A 16,997-nucleotide genomic window follows, 5' to 3' on the forward strand; every position below is an offset into this window, starting at 1 on the left:
CAATATCAAATACTTTATACCAGTATACAATTCATCCTTTGCACTGTAATGACACCGTACAAGATGTACTGGAAACTTACCAAATGCCTCAAACAAAAGGATCGCCAATCAGTATATTGGAAAAAAGTATAGAAGCACGTGCTTTTCATCTACTCTTTCCAACTGGCAAAGGAGGAAGGTATGATGATAGACCTATTCAAATAACAGCTTCAGAATATTGCTGATTACGGATGTATTCTGAAGATCCCAGATTTAGACAAAATGTTGAATACATATTCCACCTACTTTTTGAAAGTGAACTAGCAACTTTATGTTACGGAGTTGCACACATATTAAAATCAGGATCACACTTTCAAAATATGACAGCTACACAATTATTAGAGAAAGTGCAACAAAAGGATGAGGTTTTACAATCAAATATTACAAATCTATTAGCAAATATGTGTGGTACTAAAGATTACTGGTTTCGACATCATGGAGATGTACGTTGTATGATCAGAAACCTTGGCCCACCCACTTGGTTTGTTACATTAAGTTGTGCAGAATATGCATGGGAAGATTTACATGATTTCGTACGCATATCAAATAAAACCAAAACAAACATAGATATACTAACACCTGGAGAACTTTGTTCTTTGGATCCTGTTAATGTTTCAAGATATTTTCACCATCGCTTCATTGCTATGCTATATTTTATTTGTAATAAAACTGTTCCTCCCCTTGGGGAAGTGCAACACTTCTTTTGGAGAAAAGAATACCAAGCCAGAGGAGCACCACATATCCACATGCTTTTATGGATTAAAGATGCTCCTAAATTTGGTCAAGACAGTGATGCCACTGTTTTACAGTTTATTGAAAAATATGTCACTTGTGAAATTCCATCAGAAGCCACAAATAGTGATCTTTGTGCACAAATTTTACAATTTCAAAGACACAAATGTGGAAAATATTGTCGTCACAAATACAAAAACAAAGACAAATACCACACCAAATGCCGATTTGGTTTCCCTAGACCAGTTACAAATACAGGTCAAGTAAACAACCTCATGTCTTCAGTTAGACATACTGTTAAAGGAAAGTCACCTAAAAATACATATTACATAAAAAGAAAAGAAGAAGAAAAATATATCAATGATTATAATGCAATCATTGCCCACTTATGGAATTCAAACATAGATGTGCAGTACATTGCAGACAATTCTAGTGCAGTTGCACGATATGTCACAGCATACTTAACTAAAGCAGAAAAGACAGAGCTCCAAGACCTCTGGAATGACCTGTCATCAGATAAAACAGTATCTCAGAAATTATACAGCTTGGGCATAAAAATGCTCACCCATAGAGAATGTGGATCTTATGAAGCAGCTGATCGTTTAACTGGTACTTCATTGTATGGTAAATCTGAAAATATAGTATGGCTACGTCTTGGTCGAGCTAAATCTAGAAAAAGAGTTCTAAAATCATAGGAAGATATAGAAACAATAGCCAAACATGATCCCAACAGCCAAAGACATTTTAAAAAACAATTTATTGGACACATACTACCCAAACAGAAGTAATACTTTGGAAAACATGTGTCTATACCAAATAGCCCAAAACTACACATACAAAAATAATATGAAACCCGATGAAAAAAAAGGTAAATATAGAGTGACAGACTGTGAAGGCAGCTTAGTTAAACTCACTAAACCAAATTTAATTAATCATATCAAATTGTCTTTGAAGACTCCTCAACATAAAGACGTATATTACCTGTCCCTGCTACAACTCTTTAAACCATGGAGAAAAGAAGAACAATTACTAGATAACTATGACTCATATGAGGATGCTTTCAAAGCAAATGAAAGCACTATAACTGATGTAAACTTTACACAGTACAAAACAATGTTGCACAATGAACAGCAACATGAAGAAGAACTCTAAGCTCAACTAGATAAGGATACTCCTGACAGTAGTCAACTTTCTGTAACAGGAAGCCAAGAACCACTGGGAGAACCACTAATAACAAATGAGGCAGAATTAGCTATGATAGAAGTAGAAAACACCATGTGTCAGTATGAAGATAAGGAAGACTTAACTATACTACAAGCAAAACTAAACAATGAGCAAAGTAGCATTTTTCAAGAAGTAACAAAACAAATTGCACATGGTGTAAAACATGAAAATAAAGAATGTTCCTGCCATAATTATAAACCTATACTACTGTACGTCAGTGGTGAAGCTGGTTCTGGCAAAACATTCCTAATCAAAATCATTAGTAAGTTCCTTCAACAATTGACAAACAACAAACTGTCAGCTGTTGTCACTGCCCCCACAGGTTTAGCTGCCTACAACATAGGTGGTGTTACATTATACCGATTACTACTATTACTAGTAGAACACCAGAACAAATTAGACTATTACAAACTTTCTGCAGAAGCTGCAATGGAATTACGCAGAGTATTGAAACAAATGAAAATGCTACTAATAGATGAAGTGAGCATGGTCTCCAACCTGATGTTAGCTTTGATTCACCTCAGATTACAAGAAGTAATCAAAACAGACTATGAAGAGCTCTTTGCAGGAAAACACATTATTGTTTTTGGAGATCTGCTTCAATTAACACCAGTAAAAGGTGAACCTATTTTTAAAACAGTAGGGCACAAACTCTGCCGTAAAACTGTTGGCAGCATTGGAAATGTCAACCTTTGGCAACATTTCCAATGCAGAGAATTAACAGAAAACATGCGCCAATCTGCAGATCTAACTTATGCCAACATTTTAAAAAGTTTGAGAGTTGGTATACTTTCTAAAGAAGCAGAAGCAACATTGAAAACCCGGCACATTAATGCACTTTATGGCGATAATGCATGTGCTACAGATGTTATGGAACAATTAGCCCACAAAAATGTCAATTGTATGGCCTTAATGCCAACTCTTGCAATCTGTTTCAAATTCAATGAAATCATGCTAAGTAAAGAAATGCAACCAATAATGGAAATTAGCGCCACATTAGCGCCACAGACAAACTAGATGTACATGGTATGACACTACCCATGTGTGACCAAGCCACATAATCTACCACGCAGGAGCCACAACCAATTCAGGGCACTACACTGCATACATAAAAAAGAAATGTGGATGGTTTGAATGTAATGATAGTACCTTTACTCTAAAGCAGAGATTACCAGCAAATCTTGCAAACTCTATTTGATGTTCTTAAAACCAAAATTTGATAAATAAACTGTATTTAAACCTTTAAGTAAATTTGTGTTACAAAAATATAAACTGTTAGAATACTCCAAAAGCTATCTAACAGCTCAAAGATTCTACAACAACTTATCAGATAAATGAATACCACTAAATTAGGCCAAAAAATACACAATTAGAATACGCCAATTGGTATCTAACTGTCCCAAAATTTAACAATATCCAAATAGGTAAATCAAAACCACTAAAATATATTAAAAAAATAGACAGTTAGAATATGCCAATTGGTATCTAACTGCTCCAAAATTTTATAATATCAAAACAAATGAAGAATCTGTTACTGCTCCAAAAAAAATACAACAAAGCAAAGTATAAAGCATTAGCCAGAAACAACAAGTGAACACTGAAAACAAACAAACAAATAAACTGTAGCATAACAGAAAAAGGTTTTTTTTTAATCCAACATGGATTTTTTTTTCTCCCACAGACCCAATGATTTTATCAACAAATACAGAAACTGAGCAAATTGCACAGTACTCTGATTTGTACTCTACTAAATATGAGGGTCGAAAAAAAATAAAAGTATATTGCTTATACAATGTAATAAGTCATTACAAACTACTAATACTAACATGCTATTTTCTTTTATCACAGAAATGAAGAAAAAAAACATGGACTCCCATTACTAGACCAAACAGTAAGTATACAATAATACGTTGTGCAGAATATGCATGGGAAGATTTACATGATTTCCTACGCATATCAAATAAAAACAAAACAAACATAGATATTCTAACACCTGGAGAACTTTGTTCTTTGGATCCTGTTAATGTTTCAAGATATTTTCACCATCGCTTCATTGATATGCTACATTTTATTTGTAATAAAACTGTTTCTCCCCTTGAAGAAGTGCAACACTTCTTTTGGAGAAAAGAATACCAAGCCAGAGGAGCACCACATATCCACATGCTTTTATGGATTAAAGATGCTCCTAAATTTGGTCAAGACAGTGATGCCACTGTTTTACAGTTTATTGAAAAATATGTCACTTGTGAAATTCCATCAGAAGCCACAAATAGTGATCTTTGTGCACAAATTTTACAATTTCAAAGACACAAATGTGGAAAATATTGTCGTCGCAAATACAAAAACAAAGGCAAATACTACACCAAATGCCGATTTGGTTTCCCTAGACCAGTTACAAATACAGGTCAAGTAAACAACCTCATGTCTTCAGTTAGACATACTGTTAAAGGAAAGTCACCTAAAAATACATATTACATAAAAAGAAAAGAAGAAGAAAAATATATCAATGATTATAATGCAATCATTGCCCACTTATGGAATGCAAACATAGATGTGCAGTACATTGCAGACAATTCTAGTGCAGTTGCACGATATGTCACAGCATACTTAACTAAAGCAGAAAAGACAGAGCTCCAAGACCTCTGGAATGACCTGTCATCAGATAAAACAGTATCTCAGAAATTATACAGCTTGGGCATAAAAATGCTCACCCATAGAGAATGTGGATCTTATGAAGCAGCTGATCGTTTAACTGGTACTTCATTGTATGGTAAATCTGAAAATATAGTATGGCTAAGTCTTGGTCGAGCTAAATCTAGAAAAAGAGTTCTAAAATCATAGGAAGATATAGAAACAATAGCCAAACATGATCCCAACAGCCAAAGACATTTTAAAAAACAATTTATTGGACACATACTACCCAAACAGAAGTAATACTTTGGAAAACATGTGTCTATACCAAATAGCCCAAAACTACACATACAAAAATAATATGAAACCCGATGAAAAAAAAGGTAAATATAGAGTGACAGACTGTGAAGGCAGCTTAGTTAAACTCACTAAACCAAATTTAATTAATCATATCAAATTGTCTTTGAAGACTCCTCAACATAAAGACGTATATTACATGTCCCTGCTACAACTCTTTAAACCATGGAGAAAAGAAGAACAATTACTAGATAACTATGACTCATATGAGGATGCTTTCAAAGCAAATGAAAGCACTATAACTGATGTAAACTTTACACAGTACAAAACAATGTTGCACAATGAACAGCAACATGAAGAAGAACTCCAAGCTCAACTAGATAAGGTACTCCTGACAGTAGTCAACCTTCTGTAACAGGAAGCCAAGAACCACTGGGAGAACCACTAATAACAAATGAGGCAGAATTAGCTATGATAGAAGTAGAAAACACCATGTGTCAGTATGAAGATAAGGAAGACTTAACTATACTACAAGCAAAACTAAACAATGAGCAAAGTAGCATTTTTCAAGAAGTAACAAAACAAATTGCACATGGTGTAAAACATGAAAATAAAGAATGTTCCTGCCATAATTATAAACCTATACTACTGTACGTCAGTGGTGAAGCTGGTTCTGGCAAAACATTCCTAATCAAAATCATTAGTAAGTTCCTTCAACAATTGACAAACAACAAACTGTCAGCTGTTGTCACTGCCCCCACAGGTTTAGCTGCCTAAAACATAGGTGGTGTTACATTACACCGATTACTACTATTACCAGTAGAACACCAGAACAAATTAGACTATTACAAACTTTCTGCAGAAGCTGCAATGGAATTACGCAGAGTATTGAAACAAATGAAAATGCTACTAATAGATGAAGTGAGCATGGTCTCCAACCTGATGTTAGCTTTGATTCACCTCAGATTACAAGAAGTACTCAAAACAGACTATGAAGAGCTCTTTGCAGGAAAACACATTATTGTTTTTGGAGATCTGCTTCAATTAACACCAGTAAAAGGTGAACCTATTTTTAAAACATTAGGGCACAAACTCTGCCGTAAAACTGTTGGCGGCATTGGAAATGTCAACCTTTGGCAACATTTCCAATACAGAGAATTAACAGAAAACATGCGCCAATCTGCAGATCTAACTTATGCCAACATTTTAAAAAGTTTGAGAGTTGGTATACTTTCTAAAGAAGCAGAAGCAACATTGAAAACCCGGCACATTAATGCACTTCATGGCGATAATGCATGTGCTACAGATGTTATGGAACAATTAGCCCACAAAAATGTCAATTGTATGGCCTTAATGCCAACTCTTGCAATCTGTTTCAAATTCAATGAAATCATGCTAAGTAAAGAAATGCAACCAATAATGGAAATTAGCGCCACATTAGCGCCACAGACAAACTAGATGTACATGGTATGACACTACCCATGTGTGACCAAGCCACATAATCTACCACGCAGGAGCCACAACCAATTCAGGGCACTACACTGCATACATAAAAAAGAAATGTGGATGGTTTGAATGTAATGATAGTACCATTACTCTAAAGCAGAGATTACCAGCAAATCTTGCAAACGCTTATTTGATGTTCTTAAAACCAAAATTTGATAAATAAACTGTATTTAAACCTTTAAGTAAATTTGTGTTACAAAAATATAAACTGTTAGAATACTCCAAAAGCTATCTAACAGCTCAAAGATTCTACAACAACTTATCAGATAAATGAATACCACTAAATTAGGCCAAAAAATACACAATTAGAATACGCCAATTGGTATTTAACTGTCCCAAAATTTAACAATATCCAAATAGGTAAATCAAAACCACTAAAATATATTAAAAAAATAGACAGTTAGAATATGCCAATTGGTATCTAACTGCTCCAAAATTTTATAATATCAAAACAAATGACGAATCTGTTACTGCTCCAAAAAAAATACAACAAAGCAAAGTATAAAGCATTAGCCAGAAACAACAAGTGAACACTGAAAACAAACAAACAAATAAACTGTAGCATAACAGAAAAAGGTTTTTTTTTTAATCCAACATGGATTTTTTTTTCTCCCACAGACCCAATGATTTTAGCAACAAATACAGAAACTGAGCAAATTGCACAGTACTCTGATTTGTACTCTACTAAATATGAGGGTCGAAAAAAAATAAAAGTATATTGCTTATACAATGTAATAAGTCATTACAAACTACTAATACTAACATGCTATTTTCTTTTATCACAGAAATGAAGAAAAAAAACATGGACTCCCATTACTAGACCAAACAGTAAGTATACAATAATACGTTGTGCAGAATATGCATGGGAAGATTTACATGATTTCCTACGCATATCAAATAAAAACAAAACAAACATAGATATTCTAACACCTGGAGAACTTTGTTCTTTGGATCCTGTTAATGTTTCAAGATATTTTCACCATCGCTTCACTGATATGCTACATTTTATTTGTAATAAAACTGTTTCTCCCCTTGGAGAAGTGCAACACTTCTTTTGGAGAAAAGAATACCAAGCCAGAGGAGCACCACATATCCACATGCTTTTATGGATTAAAGATGCTCCTAAATTTGGTCAAGACAGTGATGCCACTGTTTTACAGTTTATTGAAAAATATGTCACTTGTGAAATTCCATCAGAAGCCACAAATAGTGATCTTTGTGCACAAATTTTACAATTTCAAAGACACAAATGTGGAAAATATTGTCGTCGCAAATACAAAAACAAAGGCAAATACTACACCAAATGCCGATTTGGTTTCCCTAGACCAGTTACAAATACAGGTCAAGTAAACAACCTCATGTCTTCAGTTAGACATACTGTTAAAGGAAAGTCACCTAAAAATACATATTACATAAAAAGAAAAGAAGAAGAAAAATATATCAATGATTATAATGCAATCATTGCCCACTTATGGAATGCAAACATAGATGTGCAGTACATTGCAGACAATTCTAGTGCAGTTGCACGATATGTCACAGCATACTTAACTAAAGCAGAAAAGACAGAGCTCCAAGACCTCTGGAATGACCTGTCATCAGATAAAACAGTATCTCAGAAATGATACAGCTTGGGCATAAAAATGCTCACCCATAGAGAATGTGGATCTTATGAAGCAGCTGATCGTTTAACTGGTACTTCATTGTATGGTAAATCTGAAAATATAGTATGGCTAAGTCTTGGTCCAGCTAAATCTAGAAAAAGAGTTCTAAAATCATATGAAGATATAGAAACAATAGCCAAACATGATCCCAACAGCCAAGACATTTTAAAAAACAATTTATTGGACACATACTACCCAAACAGAAGTAATACTTTGGAAAACATGTGTCTATACCAAATAGCCCAAAACTACACATACAAAAATAATATGAAACCCGATGAAAAAAAGGTAAATATAGAGTGACAGACTGTGAAGGCATCTTAGTTAAACTCACTAAACCAAATTTAATTAATCATATCAAATTGTCATTGAAGACTCCTCAACATAAAGAAGTATATTACATGTCCCTGCTACAACTCTTCAAACCATGGAGAAAAGAAGAACAATTACTAGATAACTATGACTCATATGAGGATGCTTTCAAAGCAAATGAAAGCACTATAACTGATGTAAACTTTACACAGTACAAAACAATGTTGCACAATGAACAGCAACATGAAGAAGAACTCCAAGCTCAACTAGATAAGGATACTCCTGACAGTAGTCAACCTTCTGTAACAGGAAGCCAAGAACCACTGGGAGAACCACTAATAACAAATGAGGCAGAATTAGCTATGATAGAAGTAGAAAACACCATGTGTCAGTATGAAGATAAGGAAGACTTAACTATACTACAAGCAAAACTAAACAATGAGCAAAGTAGCATTTTTCAAGAAGTAACAAAACAAATTGCACATGGTGTAAAACATGAAAATAAAGAATGTTCCTGCCATAATTATAAACCTATACTACTGTACGTCAGTGGTGAAGCTGGTTCTGGCAAAACATTCCTAATCAAAATCATTAGTAAGTTCCTTCAACAATTGACAAACAACAAACTGTCAGCTGTTGTCACTGCCCCCACAGGTTTAGCTGCCTACAACATAGGTGGTGTTACATTACACCGATTACTACTATTACCAGTAGAACACCAGAACAAATAAGACTATTACAAACTTTCTGCAGAAGCTGCAATGGAATTACGCAGAGTATTGAAACAAATGAAAATGCTACTAATAGATGAAGTGAGCATGGTCTCCAACCTGATGTTAGCTTTGATTCACCTCAGATTACAAGAAGTACTCAAAACAGACTATGAAGAGCTCTTTGCAGGAAAACACATTATTGTTTTTGGAGATCTGCTTCAATTAACACCAGTAAAAGGTGAACCTATTTTTAAAACATTAGGGCACAAACTCTGCCGTAAAACTGTTGGCAGCATTGGAAATGTCAACCTTTGGCAACATTTCCAATACAGAGAATTAACAGAAAACATGCGCCAATCTGCAGATCTAACTTATGCCAACATTTTAAAACGTTTGAGAGTTGGTATACTTTCTAAAGAAGCAGAAGCAACATTGAAAACCCGGCACATTAATGCACTTTATGGCGATAATGCATGTGCTACAGATGTTATGGAACAATTAGCCCACAAAAATGTCAATTGTATGGCCTTAATGCCAACTCTTGCAATCTGTTTCAAATTCAATGAAATCATGCTAAGTAAAGAAATGCAACCAATAATGGAAATTAGCGCCACAGACAAACTAGATGTACATGGTATGACACTACCCATGTGTGACCAAGCCACAACAAGACTAAATAATTTAGAAAAATCAATCTCAAACACAGCAGGCTTAGAAAAAATGTTAAAATTATCCTTAAATTGCAGAGTAATGCTTAAACGTAACCTTGACGTGGACCAAGGACTAGTTAATGGAGCACTGGGTACAGTTGTTGGCTTTCAAACATACCCACGTGACAACAAAATTCAGTTTGTCAATATACTCTTTGACAAACTTTCAGAAGTAAAAAGGATAGGACGCTCAACAGCTAGATTCCTTCTCTTCAAAGATATGTATGTAGGCAAAGAACAATTTTCTCTAACTCTTGCATACGCAGTCACAATTCATAAATCACAAGGTCTTACCCTAGACAAAGCAATGATAGATATTGGTAACACAGTCTTTAAAGAAGGCATGAGCTACGTAGCACTATCACGCTTACGTACACTTGACAGTCTATTTCTAATCAACTTTGATGCAAGTAAAGTAAACGCTGGTATTCCTTGCATTTTAGAATATAATAGACTTCGCTCACTATACACTCCCCATCTAAACACATATTCTGTTCCACAAAAACTAAAACGTTTTAAAATAAAACTAAATCAAACAGAAATGCAACAGGACGTCACTGCAAATCCTCCAAAGAGAGTAAAAGAAACTAATACTTCATCAAGTACCACAAACAAAAAAGAATCAATTAGAGAAAGTAAACCAGGTACTTCTTTAAAGAAGGAAGACAAACTCCAAAAAAAGCAGTTAGATACAGAACTACCTGGACCATTTAAATTCTCAAATATAGTTGGTGTAAGTTGCTATGCAAATGTAGCAATGAATATTCTATTTCAATTACCACCAACTGTTGGCAACATTTACTCACACAGTACAGACCCATTGTGTTTGCAAATGTTAGTACTTCACAGAAATGCAGCAAACAATCCTGACAACACATATAGGGCCTCATTACGACCCTGGCGGTAAGGGGTTAACGCCAGCGTTAGCTGCGCCGACCCCTTACCGCCAATTCCGAGTTCCCCTAGCGCCATGGAGGTTTTAACACCCGATTTTAGCGGGTGTTAAAATCCATGGCGCTAAGGGACCATGGAGTTAATTACGCCACCGTAATTTACGGTGGCGTAATTAACGCCTTCCCCACTCCCATTATGCCCTATGGGGCAAAAATGGGAATGGGGAAGGGTAAATGGGGATTGGGGACTTACCGCCCCGCCAAGGTCGGAATGGGGCGGTAAGTCCGCCAACCACCATGGTGTAAACGTAGTTTACACCATGGTGGTAAAGTCACGAATGAGGCCCATAGTGTTTTTGGAATAAGACGACAATTGGACTACTGTGCTGGAAAGGTGAAATTCACTATAAACTCACAGGAAGATCCACAAGAATTTCTAATGTACTTACTACAAGTACTGGAAAACAAAAACATACCTATAAAAGAAATCTTTCAGATTTCATATATGTGGAAACATACATGCACTCTCTGCAATAATGTGACACAAGAAGAAATCCCCAATGAACGCTTCATATATTTATCAATGCCAAATTGTGAATCCATTCCGTTTCAGCAACTTGTACAAAATGCAAACCATGGTAGTTTATGCTCTACCTGCAATTCAGATAATCGCTCCACGTTAGTAATACAAACACATAGTAAATACGTAATACTAATGCTTCTACGTTACAATGCAGATTGTACCAAAAACAACTGCAAGCTGACTGGATTCACACATGGTCAAATATCACCTGGTAAGAAAACCTTCACAACAATAGGTATAATCTACCACGCAGGAGCCACAACCAATTCAGGGCACTACACTGCATACATAAAAAAGAAATGTGGATGGTTTGAATGTAATGATAGTACCATTACTCTAAAGCAGAGATTACCAGCAAATCTTACAAATGCTTATTTGATGTTCTTAAAACCAAAATTTGATAAATAAACTGTATTTAAACCTTTAAGTAAATTTGTGTTACAAAAATATAAACTGTTAGAAAACTCCAAAAGCTATCTAACAGCTCAAAGATTCTACAACAACTAATCAGATAAATGAATACCACTAAATTAGGCCAACAAATACACAGTTAGAATACGCCAATTGGTATCTAACTGTCCCAAAATTTAACAATATCCAAATAGGTAAATCAAAACCACTAAAATATATTAAAAAAATAGACAGTTAGAATATGCCAATTGGTATCTAACTGCTCCAAAATTTTATAATATCAAAACAAATGAAGAATCTGTTACTGCTCCAAAAAAAATACAACAAAGCCAAGTATAAAGCATTAGCCATAAACAACAAGTGAACACTGAAAACAAACAAACAAATAAACTGTAGCATAACAGAAAAAGGTGTTTTTTTTAATCCAACATGGATTTTTTTTTCTCACACAGACCCAATGATTTTAGCAACAAATACAGAAACTGAGCAAATTGCACAGTACTCCGATTTGTACTCTACTAAATATGAGGGTCGAAAAAAAATAAAAGTATATTGCTTATACAATGTAATAAGTCATTACAAACTACTAATACTAACATGCTATTTTCTTTTATCAAAGAAATGAAGAAGAAAAACATGGACTCCCATTACTAGACCAAACAGAAGTATACAATAATAAGGACAACCATAGCAGCATATCACATCCATAGTATCTAATACCTTTGTTCCTTATACATTTGTTTTTCACCCAAAGTTATAAGCAAATATGAATGTGATATGCTGCGGTGGTTGTTGCCAGGGCATACAGTCTTGGGTGCATGGCCAAATGGCCATGCATCCAAGACTCTATGACCTGGCAACAACCACCGCAGCATATCACATCCATAGAGTCAAACATTTCAACTATGATCTATGGGAAACTTTTAATGTCCGCGAACAATGTGAGTGTTCTTAGAACACTTTGAACTTGCCAGCGAACAATACGGACACCGTTTTCAGGACACCCCCTACGAACATTTCAGAACAACGCGATAGTTCTTACAACACTTTCAACTTAACAACTAACAATACGGACAGCGTCCTAAGGACACCCCCTACGAACATTCCAGGACACCGGGAGTGTTCTTAGAAGCGTCTTCAGAACACCACCATCTTGTTTATTTGCGAACATTTCAGGACACCGCGAGTGTTCTTAGGACACATTCAACTTGACAAAGAACAATACGGACAGCGTCCTCAGAACACCCCCTATGAACACTCCCCGGACACTGCGAGTGTTCTTAGAGGCGTCTTCAGAACACCCCCATTTTGTTTATTTGCAAACATTTCAGGACACCGCGCGTGTTCTTAGAACACATTCAACTTGACAGAGAACAATACGGACAGCGTCCTCAGGACACCACCTACGAACACTCCCCGGACACCGCGAGTGTTCTTAGAACAGTTTCACTTTGCTTGCGAACAAAACGGACACATATTGACTCCTTAGAACACCCCGTAGTCAGTTTATTTAGAAAATTTCAGAACACCCTTGATGTCCGCAAACAAATCGAACACAAAAAGAACATCTAACACAAAAAAAACACAACTTCATCCTATCTCACACACTCCCACCCTCCCCAAACACTCCTACACACCAACACACTCTACAAAATACACATTTTGAACAAAGTTTCACCGCGCTGTCCGGGGACGTCCGCGAATCCAATATGGCGGGCGCTACCGAAAAATCTGACGCGCTTCACGCTCCACGCCGTCCAATCAGCGAACACTTTGCATGTCCGCGAACATCACGGAAGACGATTGGCCAATCAGGACACTTTCCGCGGAGCGAACAGGGAAGTGTATCCGCAAACCGAACACAGATATCACTAATTTTTTTTACCTACTTTTTGGTCATTTTAAAAAAAAACTACTGGACGACTTTTCACCAAATTTGCAAAAGCACGCTTTCGGGACCAAGCCGCTGCTCCTGGTCCATATTTGGTGGAAATCCGTCCTGCGGTTTGGGCTGTAGACGCGAGCAAAAATTTTTTCCCATTCACTCTATGGAGAGTGAGTATAATGTATACAAATATGAGCATATAGAGGGAAGGTAGAGTAATAAAAATAAAACTATGACAAAGTGCTGATAACCATAATGATTATCTTCATGCACAGAAAGGATTGCTCTCTTTCAAGCCTGTATCTTCCGCTATGTACATGTTTCATATGATGTGACAGGACCCCAAGTCTACAAATATAGTACCTTTTCAATTTTTACTTCCTGACTGTTACTGTAGAAAACTATGTGGCTTCGATATGTCAGTAAAGGATAAAAAGGGAGAGCCAGCCATGTGATGTCATCAGTTATGTCATCAATGACATTTGTGATGTCATCTTTGATGTCCTGGGTGTTAGTGTTAGCAGTGCACGGTGGCGCGAGTTATGGTTGCTTATGTTACCATAATTGGCGAATTTCAAGGGTTTTTCGCTTTTACTTGGAACCATAACCTCCCTTTAACAAAGTTTTTTCACTGAATTTCATAGGTTTTTAGTAGCACAACTTAACCATAATATCCCTGACATGTAACATAGAACATACTAACCCCCTCGTAGTGATTTTCATGTCCGCGGACTACCGCCATCTCCGCGGACACATCGAAAATCTGAGCGTGGTGAATGTAAATTTAAATAGTGTGCCCCATTTCCCCTTTGAAGTTGGCTCTGAAAAGAGCCGTTTTTTTTTTTACAGATGCTTGACAGACACCTGTTATTTTATATTTTTTTCCTTGTTTTTTTTTCTTACTTTACTCCTAAAATCTTCACATAACCTTCTCCAAAGCAACCCTTACATTCCAAAATAGAAAGGCATTTCCGGTAAAAGATAAAGAAATGCCATCTTCTTTCAAATTAACAGCATTACTGGCATCAATATTCTCATTGTTACAGAAGAACATACCAGCTCTAAGCATGAAGGCACACATGCCTCGGTTGATGACACACCTAGCAATGTTTTGCTGAGGACAAAAAACTGAACTATTGTCCCATATTGCCCTAGGTAGTAATCCAGAAAAAATTACTTTCGCATTTGGAAGGATCTTCATTACGGCTTGAACCAAGCGTTCCAAATCAGCCAACAAAGTAGGGGCACTGACGTTGCCCAAATGGAAAGCACCATAGTGTAAAACTACCACATGCGGACTGTTCATCGTGGCCATATCCGCACAAACTTGTACAATTCCCTGTACATTGCAATCAGGCACAGTGTACCACACCACCTCCACTCCTTTCACATCAAAGTTCTTTGCAACATGCCTGCATTCAGCGTACTGCTGTAAACCATGCACAAACATATCTCCGAGCACCAACACCATGACTTTCTACACTTCTGCCATCTTCACCACACACAGTCTCTTTCAACACAAATCCACAACCTCGACATCTGATTGGCTGATCCGTACAGTCTTCTTTCCATGTTGGATTTCCTGGAAAAACCCGGATTTACCACGCCCTGTCCACGAACAGCCGCGGTGTCTGCGGACGGCGTCCACTTTACTCTCTGTATCATTCCCTCATTGCATACAGCTAAGCAATCACACAATACGAATAACGTCCTCAGAACACCCCCATTTTGTGAATTTTCGAACATTTCAGGACAATTATCATTTCATTATTCTACATATTAACATTACAAATATTATACTTTTATCTTGTACTCTGCACACAATGCTATCTTTCTCCATTAGTAGCTCAGTATACTACATAGAATCCCATAATACAATGCTATTTATTGATATAAATGCATCGTTCAAAGCACTAATAACGGTATGATATTTATTGCAATATCCTTGACACTTTTTTCGGAACATTATAATAAAAATCCCTAGTACACAAATTCCATGAAAAGTACATACACATGTGATGTCATCAGTGATTTCATCAATGACATTTGCGATGTCATCTTTGATGTCCTGGGTGTTAGTCTTAGCAGTGCATGGTGTTGGCGCGAGTTATTTTTCATAGCTTACCATAACTTGCTATTTTCAGGGGTCTTTCGGCTGTACTTAGAACCATAACGTCCTTTAAACAAACTTTGTTTAATATCACGCAAACAATATACAAACATGTCGTGCAAAAACCAACTTCTACAGATGGCTTTACACAGAATGTTGCAAAGTAAGAATTTATGCTCGTTCACAGTGAAGGTCAGCTGCTTCCATTTTTTTCTCGGGCCCCGGAGAGGCTCACGAAGCAGACTATAAGGTTGTATTGTGTTTTGACCTTGACAGACAGAGATTGTGATGAAAGACTTCTCTTGAAGGAGTGTTGCTAAAACGTAAGAGAAGATAAAGATGAAATTTCTGAAACGAAACCACTTTTACATATTATATCACTATGCGAAAGATCGTTGGCACACGCAGAGTCGTATTTTGGGACTGCACCACTCGTAGACAATGGAAATTGCAATTGTACTGTAAGTAACCCTTTAGATTACTTTATACCAAATATAATTACAATAGCGTAGCATTAAAGACCGCTGAAGTTGAACTTGTTCGTTGAAAGTGGCATAATGTTTTCTACCGCGCACTATCACCACCAAATTGATCCCCTGTCGTTTAGAGGGCTCTGAAAAAGGCAGACGACACAGAGTGGGTTAATATAAATAATTTAACCGGTCTATAGGCGGTCAAGCGCTCTACTCGCTGTGCCACTTCACTGTAGCCTGTCAAGTGGCACAGCGAGTACAGCGCTCGCTTTGACATCCGTGCACAGCTTGCTAACGCAAGTTTGAATCCCGGCAAGGCGAAACTCAGCCTTTCATCCTTCCGTGGTCGATAAATGAGCACCACACACCATGGTTAATAATAAGCACCGCTTACATACCTCACAGTTCTTAGCGCTATATGAATGGGAAAATATTATTATTTTATTATTAACATACTCTGTTGCACTATCTTCGATAGCAAATAGTTTCACGCCCTAATAAATAAAATGATGATTTTTAATGAAGATCGGCTGGTGAGACTAATTTATGTTTTTTAAAACAGGTACGTGGCCCCATTTTGTCTATGTCACGATTTACAGACTCCAGCGGATGGGGTCTTCAACTGCCAGGTGCAAGTCAAAATATGCAACTTCATGACCCTCACCATTTTATGGGACAATGGCCAAGGACCAATATGCCCTTACGCAGTACTAGCGGCTACAAACAACATACCAACCAATACGGTGGTCTAATGGCTCGTTGTTGGAGCAACCTTCCGATTATCAGAGAGACCATTTACTGCTTTTATCATAAACCA

The sequence above is a fragment of the Ambystoma mexicanum genome, chromosome 1p (genome assembly GCF_040938575.1).
Source record: "Ambystoma mexicanum isolate Mex_15411 chromosome 1p, UKY_AmexF1_1, whole genome shotgun sequence".
NCBI lineage: Eukaryota > Metazoa > Chordata > Amphibia > Caudata > Ambystomatidae > Ambystoma > Ambystoma mexicanum.